General features: G+C 33.1%; 1 non-coding gene across 1 annotated transcript; it reads left to right on the forward strand.

The window, feature by feature from the left end:
- The first annotated feature begins 17,323 nt into the window (after positions 1 to 17,323).
- On the forward strand, positions 17,324 to 17,430 carry LOC139851152 (small nucleolar RNA R71). Its single transcript, XR_011760511.1, has one exon. It is a non-coding gene; the product is annotated as a small nucleolar RNA R71 (small nucleolar RNA).
- The last annotated feature ends 1,697 nt before the right edge of the window (positions 17,431 to 19,127 follow it).

Genomic DNA, 19,127 nt, shown 5'->3' on the forward strand with positions numbered 1-19,127 from the left:
ATGCAGTCAATGCAGTAAAACGTGTCTAGACTAAGAATGATAAGCAAGTAATTCTCTAAGAATGATAAGCAGGTAATTTTTCGACACGAAATGATAAGCAAAACTTTTGACATGCAGACACGGTCGAAGTCCAGACTCACTAATGCATTCTAACGACTATCAGTTAGACACACTAATGCAGACCCGGTTGGCTAAGACCACCGCTCTGATACCAACTGAAAGGACCCGTCCTAATCCATCCGGACGAAGTCCATATTGATTATAAACGATTCACCACAGTTGATTACATCGCGAGGTACTTGACCTCTATATGATACATTTTACAAAAATTGCATTCGTTTTTGAAAAGATAATCTTTCATTACATCGAAAGTTGACAGGCATGCATACCATTTCATAATATATCCAACTATAATTGACTTAATAATAATCTTGATGAACTCGACGACTCAAATGCAACGTCTTTTGAAATATGCCATGAATGACTCCAGGTAATATCTATAAAATGAGCAAATGCACAGCGGAAGATTTCTTTCATACCTGAGAATAAACATGCTTTCAAGTGTCAACCAAAAGGTTGGTGAGTTCATTAGTTTAACATAAATAATCATTTCATAATTTTAATAGACCACAAGATTTCATATTTCCATTTCTCATAAACATACGTCCCATGCATAGAGACAAAAATATCATTCATATGGATTGAACACCTGGTAACCGACATTCACAATATGTATATAAGAATATCCCCATCATTCCGGGATCCTCCTTCGGACATGATATAAATTTCGAAGTACTAAAGCATCCGGTACTTTGGATGGGGCTTGTTGGGCCCGGTAGATCTATCTTTAGAGTTCGCGTCAATTAGGGTGTCTGTTCCCTAATTCTTAGATTACCAGACTAAAAAGGGGCATATTCGGTTTAATAATCCAGCCATAGAATGTAGTTTTATTTACTTGTGTCTATTTCGTAAAACAGTTATAAAAAGTTGTGCATGTATTCTCAACCCAAAAATATAAAGGGTAAAAAGGCAAATGAAACTCACCTAATGTATTTTGTAGTAAAAATACATATGACTATATTGAACAATGCAGGGTTGGCCTCGGATTCACGAACCTATATCATTTGTATATATATATATTAAAACATATAGTTGTAATCAAACAAATTTACATATTATTAGTGCTATTAATTGTTATCTTATATCATGTTTTTATTAATAACATAATTAGATATATATTTATTTTTATATAGATAATTACTATTTATTACAAAAGTATTAATATGGTTTGGTTTTTATATCATAAATATAATTTTTTTTATATAGAAAATCTTTATTTGATATATTTTTAATACTAATAATAATAATAATAAAAATAATACTATTATAATAAAAATTATGATAACTCTAATAATAATAAAAGTGATACTTTTAATAATAGCAGTGATAGTTTAAATAAAATGATTATTTCAATAATAATACTAATAAAAATGATAAATAAATAAAAAAATACTTTAAGGATCATAATGATAATACTACTGATAATAATAATAACAGTGATAATTTTACTACTAAAGATAATAATGATAATAATAATAATAATAATAATAATACTTATTAATACTTAATGATGATAATAATAATCATGTTAATATTAGTAATAATGATAAGTAATCTAAAATAATAATAATAATAATAATAATATTAATATTAATGATAGTAATTATAACAATATTTATCCATTCATAATAATACATAACATTGATCATAATAATAGTATTAATAATAGCCATAATATTAATAAAGAGAACTACCTCAAAAGCACTTTAAAAAAATAGTTGCCACAACCGGGACTTGAACCCGCAACCTCTCGCTAACCCAACACCATGCCTAACCATCTGTCTTTCTATTAACTTTCTGATTTAATACCCAATATAATTAACATAACCCATTTTCTATGTCACACCTGAATAGCCCAACAGAAAATCTAAACTTTGAATCTCGGCCCAACAAGAAAATCATTTTAACTCGGCCCAACAGTTCACGGCCCAAGCCCCAACACTTGCTGCTTAATTAAAAAGAAAATATGGCAGCAGGCAAGAATCGAACTCTGGTCTCTCGCATACACGCTAACCCCATAAACCACTCATCCATTAACTATCTTTCTGATAATACATGAAACCCGATTCTAATTTACTACTCTTTTCGGTTCAATACAGAAACATAAACCCAACAACAATCAATATAACTGTCCAATATATGTTTTTAAATAAACCCATCGGTGGTTTTGTGGTATGGTACCGTAGTTCGACCAAAAGTACGAACATCAAACGCATCATCAACATCACGACATCATTTATCATCTACATCATTCATAATCGTCAGTCATCATCATATCGTTATCACCATCCTCACAAAATCACGATCGCGTTCTTCCTCGAAACATCATCATCATCAATAAATATCGCCTTTAACATCCTCGCTGCCTTCATCACCACCTCACCTCATCGTCATCCTCTAACTTTATCTTTATCATCATAGTTATCCACACCATACACTTAACCGTAACAGAATAAATTAACAGAAGCAGCAATCGTCCGTCTTCATTCAATACCTTCACGTTGCTCGCCCTCATCGCTATAATTGTTGTATTAGAATATTTCAATATCGTTCTTCTTTATTTTATGACTATTCATCGTCTCCTTGATATCGAAAACAGAAATAGTATTTACGGTAGCAGTAGTGGCGGCAGTCAAGTGTTGATTTGAAGAAGATTGATATCGAGACAAGGTGCAGTAGCAGCAAGCAATTAACTGAAACATATAACTGTGGCAGTCGCGAGTTGCAGGAACAAAAAGAAGAGAGAGAGAGAGAGAGAGAGAGAGAGAGAGAGAGAGAGAGAGAGAGAAAAATAAGGTGGTCGTGATTGTTCATGGACTGTGAACCGGTGTTTAAGAGTGATCGAGGTGGTGGTGATTCGATGGTTATGGTGTTTGTTTGGTGATTTTTGGACAAGAGATAGAGAAAGAAGCGAGAGAGAGAGAGAGAGAGAGAGAGAGAGAGAGAGAGAGAGAGAGAGAGATGGACGATGATAGTTATGGTGGTCGTGATTGTAAGTGGTGATGTTAAGGTGGCCGGAGATGATTCCGGTGATGGTGGTTGTGGGTGGTTGAGAGGTTGAGGTTGTGTACTACGTTTATATATGTATATATAGAATAGAGATAAGAAACAATTATATAAACCATAATAATTATAATATTAATAATAATAATTATTATTATTATTATAATAATTATAATAATTATTAAAATGTACCATGTGACTTGGAAAGAGACTTGGAAAGAAAAAGTAGGAACACAGTTAGCCGCCTGCACTATTAAACTATTAAGGACTGGTATTTTGTACCCCGTTATTAATCAGTTGTGGATAAAAGTCTTCGGAAAAATCTCAAATTTTTAGATTAAATATATTTAATTATTTCACTCATTAGCTGTATGAAACCTGATCAAAAATATTCGAAAATTATTTATTTTCTGTACCAATTTATATGTACGGAGTACTAATATTTAATCTTAAAAGAGTAAAAATATTTTTGACAAATCTAAAATCTTTGTAATCAATTTACAGTTCAACTTTTATTTCAATCCTCCATGGACATGTACAATATCTATATTAAAACTAACAAATCGTCAACCGAGTGCTACTGACGTTTACTAATTAGACTCGAAATCAATTATTTTTAATATATTCTCTTTCTATATAAAAAGAGTTTTAAATAGCAAGTTTAACTACTAAATAACTATATTATATATCTTTAAACCATTGAATTTAATATAATTTATATATTTACAAGTAATATTTATGTACATATTTATATATATAAATGTATATATCTATATATTTATAATAATAGTTTTCATTACATCGCATATTATTTTTCATATTTATTTTCAACAATTAAATCATATATTATTTCAAATAATAATATTTTCAAATTAATGTATATGTATTTATTTATATATAGTTGTTCGTGAATCGTCGAGAATGGTCGATGGTCAATTGATTATACAAAACAGTTCAAAGTTTTTGAGACTCAACATTACAGTCTTTGCTTATCGTGTCGGAATCATATAAGAATAAAGTTTTAATTTGGTTGGAAATTGCCGGGTCATCACATTTTGTGCCCTTCTTTACCACAATTGTAACATGTAACTTTGTTCGGCGCATTTGGATAATCACGAGCCATGTGTCCTTTTTGCCCACAAGTATAGCAAGTGACCACATGACCACCGGATCCACCCTTCTTCATGCTATTTACACTTTCGGAACCCTTCTTGTTCTTGTTTGAAAAGTTCGATTGACTCGAATTCTCGAACTTCCTCTTACCAAAAGTAAAACCACCTTTTCTTATCATAAGCGCCTCAAAACCCTTTGCTATGTTGAACAATTCATCAAAGCTTTTTACTACGTTTACACTAATCTTTTCTTGATAGTTATCGTTCAAGATTCAGTAAAAATCTTCTTTCAACATTTTATCATTCCCGACATACTCCGGGAAAAATTGGGTCTTTGACAAGAAAACGGATTTGAGAGTGTTCAAATCCATCGACCCTTGCCTCAAGGAATGTAACTCGTCCTTAAGCCTAGTAAGATCGGCCGAAGTTCGGTATTCGTCGAAAAACTCCTTCTTGAATTCATCCCAAGTGAATTACATGCATTGTTCTTCGCCATAAAGTCAGATCTTCGCGTCCCACCATAATTTAGCATCACCCCTTAACATGCTACAACCATATCTCGTCTTTTTATCGTGAGGGCATTCACATGTACGAAAAGCCCCCTCCATATCGGAGATCCAACGGGAACTCTTAAGTGGGTACCGTTCACCATCGAAGGTGGGAGGTTGAGAGTCCTTGAAATTCTTATAGAAGAAGTCACGTCTCCCCACATTATCCTCTTGAAGAACGGCCTTAACTTGCTCCTTTACCACATTGACTAGTTGCTCGTCAATCGTGTCTAGGAACATCTTTTTAACATCTTCGAGAAACTCCACTTTTTGACGTTTAAAGATGGCCTCAACTTTGGCCGTGAACTCAACGTCCTCACTCGTACTTCCATCATTGGTGTCGTGTCCATTTCTCATCTTCATTCTATAAAACGGAAAAGGTTAAGCAACGAACGAGAAAACTTAACACCTATGTATATACATATACACCACACTACCTCATCTTGCTCAACAATCGTCGTACATCGCGTGTTTGACACGATTTGAACCCGTAACAATGGTAGCTAATCATTGTTACGCGAGCACGTCGCATTAACTTGCTAGTACAAAGTCTATCTTGCTTGATGATTGCTAACACAACACAAAACAATTAGCGCAAGGTTAGTTCACATACACCTAAACACTAATCAACCCCCGGTCCGACCTGTCTCCTACAAGTCCCGCATAAAGCGCATACACAATTAAGTCTAAGTCTAGGCACCTATCTCAAGTCGCCTAAATCCCTTAGACCATGCTCTGATACCACTTGTAACAACCCAAACCAATAACCAACCGATTACGCGAAACAAAAAAAAAAATTCACAGAGGAGTGCGCCACGCGCACCACCATAGGGTGCACGGCGCGCACAGGCCCCAATTCAGTTCTGTCCAAATTTACAAATTTTCAAATAAAGATCTCCCACTTCCCGACATAACTAGACGAAACGCTTTTCACAACATGTTCTAATATGAAAAACTCATACGATTCAAACATAAAATGAGTTTTACAAAACGGGGCCCACATCGTCCGTTTTACGAATTTCGTACAAATCATGAGTTTCGACCACATTAAGTTTAAATGCCAAACGGCCCTACGAGCATGGTGTTTAGGGTTAAACTACCCAAGTCTCGGTTAAACTCTAAAATCTAATACTTCCAAAAAGCGTCCCCTAACAACAAAGCGGAAATCTCTAATCCAAAATAACGCCCTTACCCTTGTCCACACCTGTGCCTATAAAAAGGTAAACAACGAGAGGGTAAGCAAAGCTTAGTGAATGCAATAATTATACATATACATATATAACCTATCTACTTGCATTCACTTACACAGTACCGGATTTAAGCTAGCAATTCAACAACTATTCAAACATCATGCGCAAACCAATATCCGCAATACATAATGAGCTAGCGACAACAATAGCATATAGTTCACAATTAAATATGCTAATACCAAAATCACACAACCATGGTTAACCAGTCGTAAGAGGAATGGTACTCAAATTTCCCACCGGTGTTCATAACAACCGTTAGTGCACAACACATATATCACTAACCTTTGGACAACACATATCCATTTATAAAATCGTTAGTGTACAACACATATATCACTAATTTAGACAACACATATCCATTTATACATTCGTTAGTGTACAACACATATATCACTAAATTTGGACAACACATATCCAACTATGAAACCGTTAGTGTACAACACATATATCACTAACTTGGACAACACATATCCACTCATACAAATAAACACGTCATATACATACACGTATACTTATTCCACTCACCTTAACAATTTGGTGACTACTTTATAACTCCACAAGCTTCAAATCAAAGTACCATTACAACCACAACGGAGCTAGAGAGGAGATGAACAACTTTAATACCCGCACTTTGGTCTGAGAACAACTTCTTCCTCTTGGATTTATGCTTTCTCACTCAAGAATCACACTCTCTCTCTAAAATTTAAGTGAAGAGGATAAGGTTGTTGATAATGGAGTTAATGATACTCCACAAACTAACCAACTGGCCTTTAACACGTCCACAAGTGCAATTACCAAAATGCCCATCAAAATATCTGAATAAAAGAGCAGAAACACGGCTACAGTGTTAGTGCGCCACGCGCACTATTAAGGGTGCGCTGAGCGCACCTAGCTCAGATCCGTCTCTGACTTCTGTTTAACTGCACAATCATTCCCACACTTTATGTACTCTATTTACACTGCTGTACAATGAAGATTAGGGTCTTACAAGAAATTACATGATTGTCAGGTAGAACAAAGATAAATGACGTAGAACGATAGGTAGAACGATGATTAGGTTCGAGGTCTAGGTTGTGATGTCGAGGCATGTGATGTTGAAACTGGAGTTGTTGGTGGTACTGTTGGTGCTGGTGATGTTGTTGAAGCTGGTAAGTTTTGCACCATATTCTCCAAATTGATTACTCGAGCGCGAAGTTCGTTGCCTTCTTCTATCACACCGAGATGATTGTCGGTTGGGATGAACGGATGAATAAGGTTTAGAATTGAAGATATTATGTAATCGTTGCAAGCTATTCTAGAAATGAGAGTGAAAATGGTGTCTCGGACTGGTTTGCTGGTAAGTGCTTCAGGTTCTTCGTCAAGATTACAGGTTGGTGGGTGGAAAGGATCGCCTTCTTCACGTCTCCACTGATTAAGTCGACTACCAACCCATCCCAAATTCATCCAGAATTGATGATGGCTAAATGGTTGGTCCTTTCTGGTTATATTGCCTTCGGAGCTCGAGTGGAAATCCATATCGGAATCCGAGGAACTTGAACTGGTTGCAGAATTCATCTTGTACGGTTAGATAAAGGATTTTTGGTATGAAATGATTCTCGGATATCAGATGATATTCTATCTACATAGAATACCTATATATAGTACAGAAGATCTCGTAGATTACGGAGAGAATTAAGGAAACGTGTCAGACAAGGTCTAATGCGGTGGAATATGAATTCGTCTGTACACCATCCATGCACTATTTGCAATAAGACGTGTCGAGACTGAAAATGATAAATAGATATTTTTCGTCAAAGAATGGTAAGCAAAACTTTTTGACATGCAGACCAGGTTCAAGTCCAGACTTATTAATGTATTCTAACAACTACTAGGTCGAAGTCCAGACTCATTAATGTATCCTAACAATTACTAGTTAGACACACTAATGCAAAACCTGGTTCGCTAAGACCACTGCTCTGATACCACCTGTAGTGACCCGTCCTAATCCACCTGGACGAAATCTTCAACAGATGGTCCCATTGTGAGGTTCTGACCTCTATATGCCATGAATGACTCTAAGTAGTATCTTTAAATTGAGCTAATGCACAGCGAAAGGTTTCTTTCATACCTAAGAATAAACATGCTTTAAAGTGTCAACCAAAAGGTTGGTGAGTTCATAGGTTTATCGTAATCAATCATTTCCATAATTTTAATAGACCACAAGATTTCCAGTTATTTAATTGTACACGTAACCCGAGTACAAAATAATACGCGTAACCCGCGAATTAAAAATCATTCATATAGTGAACACCTGGTAATCGACATTAACTAAATGCATCTAGAATATCCCCATCATTCCGGGACTCTCATTGGATATGATAAAATCGAAGTACTAAAGCATCCGTAACCCAGATGGGGTTTGTTAGGCACATAGATTTATCTTTACGATTCGCGTCAATTAAGGTTTCTGTTGCTTAATTCTTAGATTACCAGACTAAAAAGGGCGATATTCGATTTAATAATCTAACCATAGAATGTAGTTTTGAGTACTTGTGTCTATTTCGTCAAACATTTATAAAAGCATCGCATGTATTCTCAGTCCCAAAAATATATATTGCAAACGCATTTAAAAGGGAGCAAATGAAACTCACAATAAGATATTTTGTAGTAAAAATATGCATACGACGAAACTGAACAATGCAAGGTTGGCCTCAGATTCACGAACCTATATCATTTGTATATCTATTAAAACATATAATAGAAATCACATAATTTCATTTATCAATATATATTATTTATATATTTTTAGTTATATAGAATTTATATTAAATTCCATTTAAAAACATATACTTGTATTATATCTTAAATTATATGTTATATATATTTATTATTATTATTATTATTATTATTATTATTATTATTTTATATATATTTAAAATTATTTATATCTATACATTTAGTTATTAATATATATTTAAAAATCAATAGTTTGTTATATGTATTTATATAAACAATGTTAGTATTTTTTATATATAGTTATATGAAATATTAATATAGTTATAGTATATGCAATAAGTATATTTTATGTACAACTATTTATCTGTAAAAAATTGATAGTTTTGATAAAATTAATTTACTAATAATAATAATAATAATTTCATTAATAATGATAATACTAATAAAAATGATCTTGTTAATAATGATATTTATGTTAAAAAGATAATAATACTATTATTAATGAAACAAAATAATAATTTGTATTGTTTTCAAAATAATAATAATAATAATAATCATAATAATAATAATCATAATTATAATAATAATCATAATACCAATATTAGTAATAATAATATTAATAATGCTCCTAATACTTAATGATAATACATAGTAATAACAATAATGATAATAATATTTACTTATGATTATAATTTTAATTGTATGAATGATACTAATAATTATATTTTTTAATATTAGTAATAACATAATAACAATAATAATAAATATAATAATAAGTAAACTACCACAAAGAAGTAGCCTTAAAAAAATGCCCAAGTCCGGGTTTGAACCCGCGACCTTCCGCTAACTCGAAAATACCCTTAACCATTCATCTATGTCTATTAATATGATACTTATATTTACATAACCCCTTTTCTTCCTGTTTTCCTTTCTTCTTCTTTTTCTAAAAAAAATGCCACAACCGGGGCTCGAACCCGCAACCTCTCGTTTAACAAGCACACATCCAAACCATTTAACCACTCAATACTTTCTTGCAATTACTCGTCCGTTTAAATATTTACTAAGTACAAAGCTATTTACACTAAATTCATTATCATCTTCTCCGTTATTATCGTCTCAATAATCATCATTATCGTATCATAATTATCATCATCGACATCATCAAACTCGTCATCATTTCACATATATCATTTGTATTAGAAATAGAAGAGAGAAAAATGACAAGAATTCTCATAGCTTGTATACTCTAGACGAACAATCTAAACCGAATACAACTAGTACGATATGAAGATCTTACCCGCTCATTGAAAACTCTCCATCATCATCTCTATCAATTCGTTACAGTACCATCATAATATCATTGAGTATCACTATTTTACCATCTTCATCATTTCACACGAGATTGCAACAAAACAACCTGAATATAACACGAGTACCGGCAGTTTTGTCGAACAACAGAAGGAAAGGAAAAGGGTTTTTGAGTTGTGGTTTCATGATATTAAGTGATGGCAGTTCTTGATGAAGGCGGAGTGGTGACAAGTGGTGGGTTTCGATGGTAATAAATGGAAACAGAACTGTACCGACAGTAACAAATGTTTGCTATTTTGGCGGAGGCTTAGGCTGGATGAACACGTTGCAGCAGTCTTGTTTAGAACAGAAATATAGAAAACATCATCGTAAACAGTAGCATTAGTAACTTGAATTAAAGTGGTGGTTCATATGGGTGATTGGGTGACTGTTTTAGATAAAAAAAAACAGTGACAGCAGCAGCTATAACAAGATCGGTGAGCATTTGGTGGCTTGGGCTATCGAAGGTTGTCGAATAAAAAAAATAAATCACGAAGGTGGTGATCAAGATCGCAGGTGGTGGTTTGTGGTGTAGATGTATGGTATACCGGGCTTCATGGAGTTATCGGTTGTAGAGTTTTAGTATTTAAGTTCATGCACTGTGATTGTTTAATTTCAAGGAGAAATGAAAATGTAGTCCTACAATATATTTTTGCTTCTTTATCTTTGCGTATCAATAATCAATAAATTAGTTTTGTTTTCTGTTAATAAACATGTGAGGTTGAGTGTGAGTAGTTAAGTACTTGTGCCCCAACATAGTGGTTAACTGGGTGATGATATCGTTTTATGATGGTGTCCACTAACAAAAATATATAAACACTAAATCTCTCGTGGAAAAAGGAAGAAAGGAATTTAGCATCTAAGTTTTGTGGGGTAAATGGGCACACATAAAAGGGTGTGTGTGATGTGATTTATAACAAAAAGGAATATAAATTGAATACCTATCTCTATCTCTTCGGTCCACCATTCAATATAAAATTACAACATGCGTACGAATAAACGAGTTACTATATTTTCTTTCTTCTTTTATGTCACAAGAAAAACAAGATCCGTGACTTATGTTTTTGGCTCTATATGCCTAAAGTATATATTTAATCTTTGATGAATTATCAGAAATGTACATGGTCGTAAAAGAAAAAGTAGACCATCATAAATTAATGTACAAGTGAGATCACTATGAAAATATCTTAATAAAAGACTGGTACAATTGGACAAATAAATGGATTCTACAAATAATTTGTATATCAACATTTAATTATTATTATTATATAAAAAATAATTATTTTAAATTCATAACTCTTTGATTATGACCACCCCACTTGTATAAACTTATAATTTTTATATCATTAACTTTCTATATTTAAATATTATCATCACTAGCTACTTTTTAAAATATACATATCTAACGTCTCAGATGCAACAACCACAAAAATTGAGATGAAAACGGATTAATCGTTATTTTATAAAAACGGTTATTAATGGTTTAAATTTATTAAATTTATTAAATAAATATTAAATCAACTATTAGCGCTCAATCTCAGGTAAAATATAAAAAGTGTTAAAATTTAACAAATAGCTTCTAAATATATTATTAATAAGGCTATAATTCATATAACTTATTTTCGGATCATCGTTTATTTATAAACTCACATAAGTTCGTATTTAACTTACTTAATATCGATCGAATGACAAATGAGTTCTACAATCGTTTACTAAATGAATTCAAAACCCTATATATATATTCTATATACTTTATTTATATATATATATACTTTTTAAATAATAATTATTATAATATCATTTTTTTAATTTACATAATTAATTCTAACAACCAAATCATAAAATATATTTCAAATTATTATTAATTACATATTTATCTATTTACAAATAGTTGTTCGTGAATCGTCGAAAATGGTCGAAGTCAAATGAATGTACGAAAATAGTTCAAAAATTTTGAGATTCAACTTTACATACTTTGCTTATCGTGTCAAAAATATTAAATGGTATCGAGAGTTTGGTTTAAAATTAGTCGAAATTTTCCGGGTCGTCACAGTCCAATGTCCACAAGTGTTGGTCTTTTGTCCAAACTCGAATTATGGTCCAAAATCTAATAACCCCGTCTTTAATATTTAGTCTAACATCACGATTACTTCGGCTTAAATAAGCATAATAATAACTTACTTACGATACATTAATTGAAAAAGGAAGAACATAGCTTACAGTGATTATTTATCGCGTAGCGTTACCCGAACAGTGTTTCGACTTAAAATCCGCAAAACATTTCTTACAATAACCCAACTAAACCATAACTTTATTATTAAAATTAACTTAAATTAAAATTATAATATAAATATAAATATTACAGAAGGGAGAAGAGTGTGTAGATGTGCTCCTAATTCGGCCGAAAATGTTGTAATTTATAGACATGGCCGGCAAATTGCTCCCATGCGATCGCATGATATATACACCTCCTGGCCATGCGATCGCATGGCCAGCTGTTCCAACTCACAAGTTGAGATTAAAACGTGGGCGGCTGTTATATTAATATATAATATAATATATATAATTTTATATAATTATATATATATATAATTATATATATATTATATTATATTCTTATGCATAGTTGACTTGTAATTTTAGCTCCGATGTCTCGTATGTTTACGCCCGGTTTATGTCTCGGTTCCGGTTCTCGAACGATTTTTCGTACGCGTAGATATCTTGTACTTTGCATTTCGCAATTTTGTAATTTGCACAAAAATTATTTTCCTTAACTCCCAAAATCCGCGCAAGTCTTTAACTCACTTTTAGTGGCACTTTTGAGTGCACTATGGCTTTAGTGGCACTTTTTAGGCTTTAGTGGCACTTTTTCTTCAATTCTTTAATCTTCGTGCTTCGTCTTCACATTTATTTATTTAAACGATTACAACTTAAAATAGAATAATTACAACTAAAAACTTTACATATTGGTGTGATATTGCGACTGAATATATGTTCATTTGGAGCACTATCAAATATCCCCACACTTGAACGTTGCTTGTCCTCAAGCAATACAGAACTTGAAATTAAATCACACGAATCACTTCTTTATTCTTCACACTTTATACATTAGTGATTTTGATACGGCGGTATAAACAATGATAGTAACAATGTGGTTTACAGTCCCACATGACTATGAAAATTTTGATCCTTTAAGGAAATTGGATCTTTATGAAAATATTTGATCTTTTGAAAATTCATTCTAGATTTTACCCTAGATAAGTTTTTCCAGAATAACCCTTCACCGGTGTTTGTAAAATGTTTTTGTGGGTTTTGTGGGTTTCATATTTTAAAATTTTAGCTCAAAACTTGTGGTTTTGTGTCACCCACTTGCTAACCTTGTATTAGGAAAACAACACGTCCAGTATACTTGCTCCGTATATTACCTTTTGGTAAACTACCGTTCGGTTGTAAAGGAAAGCGATGAACAAGCAACTGTTAAGGCAATGTCTAACGACATGCAGATGTTCATGGTCCACAACGTGTCGGATGCAATTACTATCCTTTGTAGGAGAAATAGTAAAGATCACCCTATAATTTTTCGGTCTGGCACAAGGTCCTGTCTTCGACCATGCTATGCAACCATCGTTCTTACGGTTGATGCTACCACCGTTCTTATGGTTGACAGCCGAATTGGTTCAGGTGACCTAATGAATTTCGGTGAATTCTTAGGATTTTACGTTCAATGGTAATGAACGTATTGAAAATAGGTTTTCAGAAAACAAATCGGTTTTAATTTTGATCAAAATATTTTCTCGTTCAAGCTCGAGTTTAGATATCATTGAATTCCATGAGTTTGTAATTCTCAATCTTTAAAGTCAATCTCAAGGATTGAGTAATATCGAGCTTAAAAGCTTATTTTTAAGGAGATTTTCCTTTCTGGTGGTCTGATTCATTAGTCTTATCAAGATAATTTGCACGGCGCCCTCCTCATTTTACGAGACAGATTCTCTCATGGTTAGGATAAGTCTGACCACATGGCGACCCTGTTTGATGCTGAGGTCCGTGGATTTCCTGATGATTTTAGAGATGACTTTTCTAGATTTTTTGTCAACCTACAGCTGGTCTGGACGACAACTTCCTGGCCTAAATTGAGAAGCGTGTGTCTTTTTCAGAAGACTTTACTTCCTTTTAATGATGGAATTGATTCATCGTGTAGATCTATCTTTTCATTCATTTATATTACAATAAACCGGGTAAAACTGATTAGTTTGGTCTAAAGCAAAAGTACCTGCAATAATCTTGTACAAAAATATGTGATATATGTTTTAAATAACTTGGTAAATTCTTCCCACACTTAGCTTTTATTTATTTCTTTCTTTTGCCTTTTTATTCTCTTCTATTCCATTTTAAATGAATTCTGGCGTTTTGGGTTGTTTCTCAATTTATGTCCTTTCCGAGGCAACAATAATTTCGGTATTATCTCCTAGTTTTATCATTCATAAATATGTATAAACATGATTTTGAATTCATTTAGTTGAAAATTTTTCAAATTTTCACAAAATTTGGCAATTAAACCAAGTATAAATTAAATGTTTAAACCTAAAGAATTTAATCCCTTCTTACACTTAAGATCTTGCAATACCCTCATTTGCAAGAAATCAGTAAAAATTTAATTTCATGAGGGTGATTAGCATAAAAAGATGATTAAGATTTACCAAAGTTCCCAAATATATTGTTGTTTGTTATATCACATTTGATGTTTTTTTTCGTCTTGTCATCAAAATTAGTAGCTTTTGCTGAACTTAATGCCAGTCTTTAAAAGTGCGCTATTTTACCCTGTTTTGTACATAACATATACATCAAACATATATACATATTTTTGAAGTTGGGTATATTACCCCATATTCATATAATATTTTTGGCATACTTTAGATCAATAATATTAAAATAATGAAAACAAAATTTTTCGCCCCGTCCTTTGGTAAAGCAATTTCGGTTCTATGACCTAGTGTTTAACTCACAACGAATTTTAGAAATTATTTTTTTAAACTTAATGAAATAAAGTAATTTTTTTTTTAAATTCACACAAAACTTAAATTTAAAATGCATATTAATTTCATACAAAACCTACAAAACAAAAAAAATTCAGAATTGGGGGAGAAAACCAGTTCTTTAGTGTCTGCTAGTGGAAAAGACCAATCGGATTCCATTCTCGGAACTACACGAGAAAAGAACAACTAACTCTAGACAGCGTTTTCTTAAAACATTTGAATCTCCCCACACTTAGGTAGCTGTGGTGTCGAAATTGTGATTAGCTTCATCGTCAATTTCTCTTGGACCATAATCAACTTGCATATCTGTGACTTTTGCTTTAAGCCATTGGTCGGATTCCTGTGAAATATCCACAAATTCAACTAGTTTCGCCTTTTCTTTAGGCAATAGATTGGATACTAACCGGTTACATAACTTAAAGTTCCCCTTGGTTCTAGCATCACGAATCCATTTAATAAGTTTCTTCATTGAACTGTTAATAACGGGGTCATTTAATTTCGTATCAACAACGGGGTTCTTTGTTATCAGGTCATCATTGGGTGTTACTTCATATTTCCCACACTTAGGCGTTTTATTATTGCTAAGTACTACCGTTGGAGTTGGTAAAACAATATGCTTTTCATCGATCGTTTTTATTGGTTCAACGGTTTTGGTTGGTGGAGATTTAGACTTTCGAATCACAAAGGTGATCGATTTTTCACCATTACTAAGTGTCATTCTACCCTTTCTTACATCAAATAAAGCCCCGGTGGATGCTAAGAATGGTCGAGCTAAAATTAGAGGAATGTTTGAGTCCTCTTCTATGTCAATGACAATAAATTCGACTAGAAAGGTTAAATTACCTACTTGAACGGGTAGGTTGTCAGCAATTCCAACTGGGTGCTTAATAGTTTGATCAAAGAGTTGAACACTCATCTCCGTTGGACTTAACTCACCTACTCCTAATCTCTTATATAATGAAAGAGACATAACACTCACACTTGCACCTAAATCTGCTAGTGCATCATACATGACACAATCACTAAGTAGACAACGAACAATAAATTCACCCAGATCACCCACCCTGGGTGGAAGTTTTGGTGGAACTGTCTTCACAGGGTTTATTTTTACGGTTTTTGTTTCTTGCACTTTCTTATTCTTCTTCTTCTTTCCAAAGGTATCACAAACTTTATTACCTATCACTTGCTCATACTCAACTCATTTTCTTGGAAACAGGATGGGTGGTCTGTATGGTGCCACCACTGGCTTTACATACTCGGGTGGTGGTGGTGGTGGTGGTGGTGGTGGTGGTGGTGTTGTTGTAACTTCTTCATTGTTACTCACATCTAACACCTTCCCATCTTCTGGTGTTGGTTTTTCAGAATTTGTTGACACCATATTAACATTTTCATTTTGAGGATTTACTTTAGTATCACTCGGTAGCTTTCCTTATTCCCTCTCACTCATAATGCTAGCAAGAATACCTACGTGTTTTTCTAGATTCAAAATGGAAGCTTGTTGAGTTCTAAATGACTGATCAAACCTCTCATTCTTTTGGGTTTGAGTTGCAATAAATTGTGTTTGAGATTCAACTAGCTTTTGTACCATTTCTTCCAGATTTGACTTTTTCTCTTCGGTTTGTTGTGGTGGTTTATACAAGCTAGGTCTTTATTGATTGAAAGTGTTATTTTGAGTTGGTTGGTTATTCGAACCTTGTTGGTTATACGAGTTATTGGTGGGTCCATTTGGATTGTAAAGAATGTTTTGATTTCGATTGAAGTTTGGCCTTGGCGGTTGATAATTATTTTGATAATTATTTCCCGGCCTTTGGTTCATGTAGGAAACATTCTCACGTTGTTCCATCGTTTGTTCAATGTGACAATCTTTTGTTAAGTGTGGTCCACCGCATTGCTCACAACTGATTCGTATTGTGTGAATATCTTTATTCATCTTTTCCATTCGTCTCTCGAAGGCATCTATTTTTGCGGAAACGGAATCAAAGTCATGGCTAGAATCGGCTCTAGCCGCTTTAGATGAACGAAAGATATCTTTTTCCTGGTGCCACTCATGCGAGTGGGAGGCTGTGTTATCAATGATTTTATGAGCTTCGGTTGCGGTTTTCTTCATAATGGAACCACCAGCTGCTGTATCGATATCTTTTCGTGTAGCGACGTCGACACCTTGGTAGAATATTTGTACTATTTGATAAGTGTCTAAACCGTGATGAGGACATCCTCTCAACAACTTTTCGAATCTTGTACACGCCTCATATAATGTTTCATTTGGCTTTTGCGTGAACGTAACAATTTCTCCTTGAAGTCTTACGGCTTTAGATGTCAGAAAGAATCTTTTAAGAAATTTTCAACTAAGACATCCCATGTGTCAATCGCTCCTTCAGGTAACGATTCTAACCAATCTTTGGCTTCTCCCTTTAAAGTCCAGGGAAACAACATGAGATAGATTTGTTCATCCTCAATTTCTCTGATTTTGAATAGAGTACAGATCCTATTAAAGGTTCGAAGATGTTCGTTTGGATCTTCTTTTGGCGACCACTATATTGGTATTGATTAGTTACCATGTGTAGGATTTGTCCTTTGATTTCATAATCTGGCGCATTAACATCTGACTGAATAATGGCGTGACCTTGGCCAGTGCGTGTGGCTCTCATTCGGTCTTCCATACTTTGAGGTTCTGTTTCTGCCATATCTAAATTTGTTGAATTTGAATCACTAGAACATCCTGATTTAACGGTTTGTGGTTCAGGAGGAATGATTAGTGGTTCAGGATCTTGGAATTGTCCCTGAATATCCTCCGGGTTCTCGATTGTGAAATCGGGTTCAAAAGATGGATTATCGGAAATATGAATTGGAGTACTTGTTCGACTAGATGATGATTCTAAAGAAAAATCAAAGGCGATAATATTGGCTAGATGTCTTGATCGAGTTACAGGTGGTGAACGTATGAAAAGTGGTGAACGTTTTGCTCGGTGCATTCACTGAATATCCTATTAGTTATAAATATAAAAATTATATAAGTTATCAAATTAATAGACTTTTCTGATTTTGCCCACGTTTCAAATCGCCAATAGATGCAGCAGGTAGCCAGGACCCTTTAAATCGGAAGCCCACAACTCGCCACTAACAAATCCAACTATTACTACGAACCAGAAAATTTGGATGTCTATCAATTTAATTGATTAAAATAATTTTTCAACAAAATTTAAAGAAAATAAAAATCTATGTCCTAAAAACTAGAGCGTAGAAATGAAAAAGAAAAAGAAGCGCGTCAAAAAATGTCGAAAAATAAAAATAAGAAAGAAAAACGTCGAAACTTAAAAGTCTAAAAATTAAATCTAAAAAGTTGCGCCTAAAGGTATTAAAGCTTAAAAGAATTCTATATCCAAAAAGGCAATAACTTAAAAGGCACTAAAATATATAAACGGCGCCGCAAAATTCTAAAGCGCATAAATCTTAATCTAAAGAAAAAGCACTTAAGGGATTTTACGGCAAAGCCTAAAAATCTAGAAATATAAAATAACTACGGCAAAAACTAAGTTTAAAACTAATTACGAACGATAAATATACAAAATACGAATTAAATGATTAAAAAGATACAAAAAGTAAAAATAAAACTAAAGATGTAAAAAAAATACAATTTTTATATAAAAATATTATTTATATATTATTATTTTATAAAATATTAATCTATATATGTAAATAATAAATACTAAAACTTAAAATACAAATTTAAAAACAAGATTTAAATATATTAATTAATAAAAACCCTAATTAGGTTAAATATTAATAATAATAAATAATAAAACCTTACTCCATATTAAATGCATACGAGGTCGGGCCTGTCAGATTAACCCATGCGATCGCATGGGTTTCCTTCCTTTCTCTCATGCGGTCGCACGGACTTGCAGTCCAGGTAAGTTGTGACGCCCCGTACAAAATTAACGTGTACGGATCATCAACAACAGGATCATTACAAGGTCAAACACTATATGCTGTTTTAAA

The sequence above is a fragment of the Rutidosis leptorrhynchoides genome, chromosome 5 (genome assembly GCF_046630445.1).
Source record: "Rutidosis leptorrhynchoides isolate AG116_Rl617_1_P2 chromosome 5, CSIRO_AGI_Rlap_v1, whole genome shotgun sequence".
Lineage (NCBI taxonomy): Eukaryota > Viridiplantae > Streptophyta > Magnoliopsida > Asterales > Asteraceae > Rutidosis > Rutidosis leptorrhynchoides.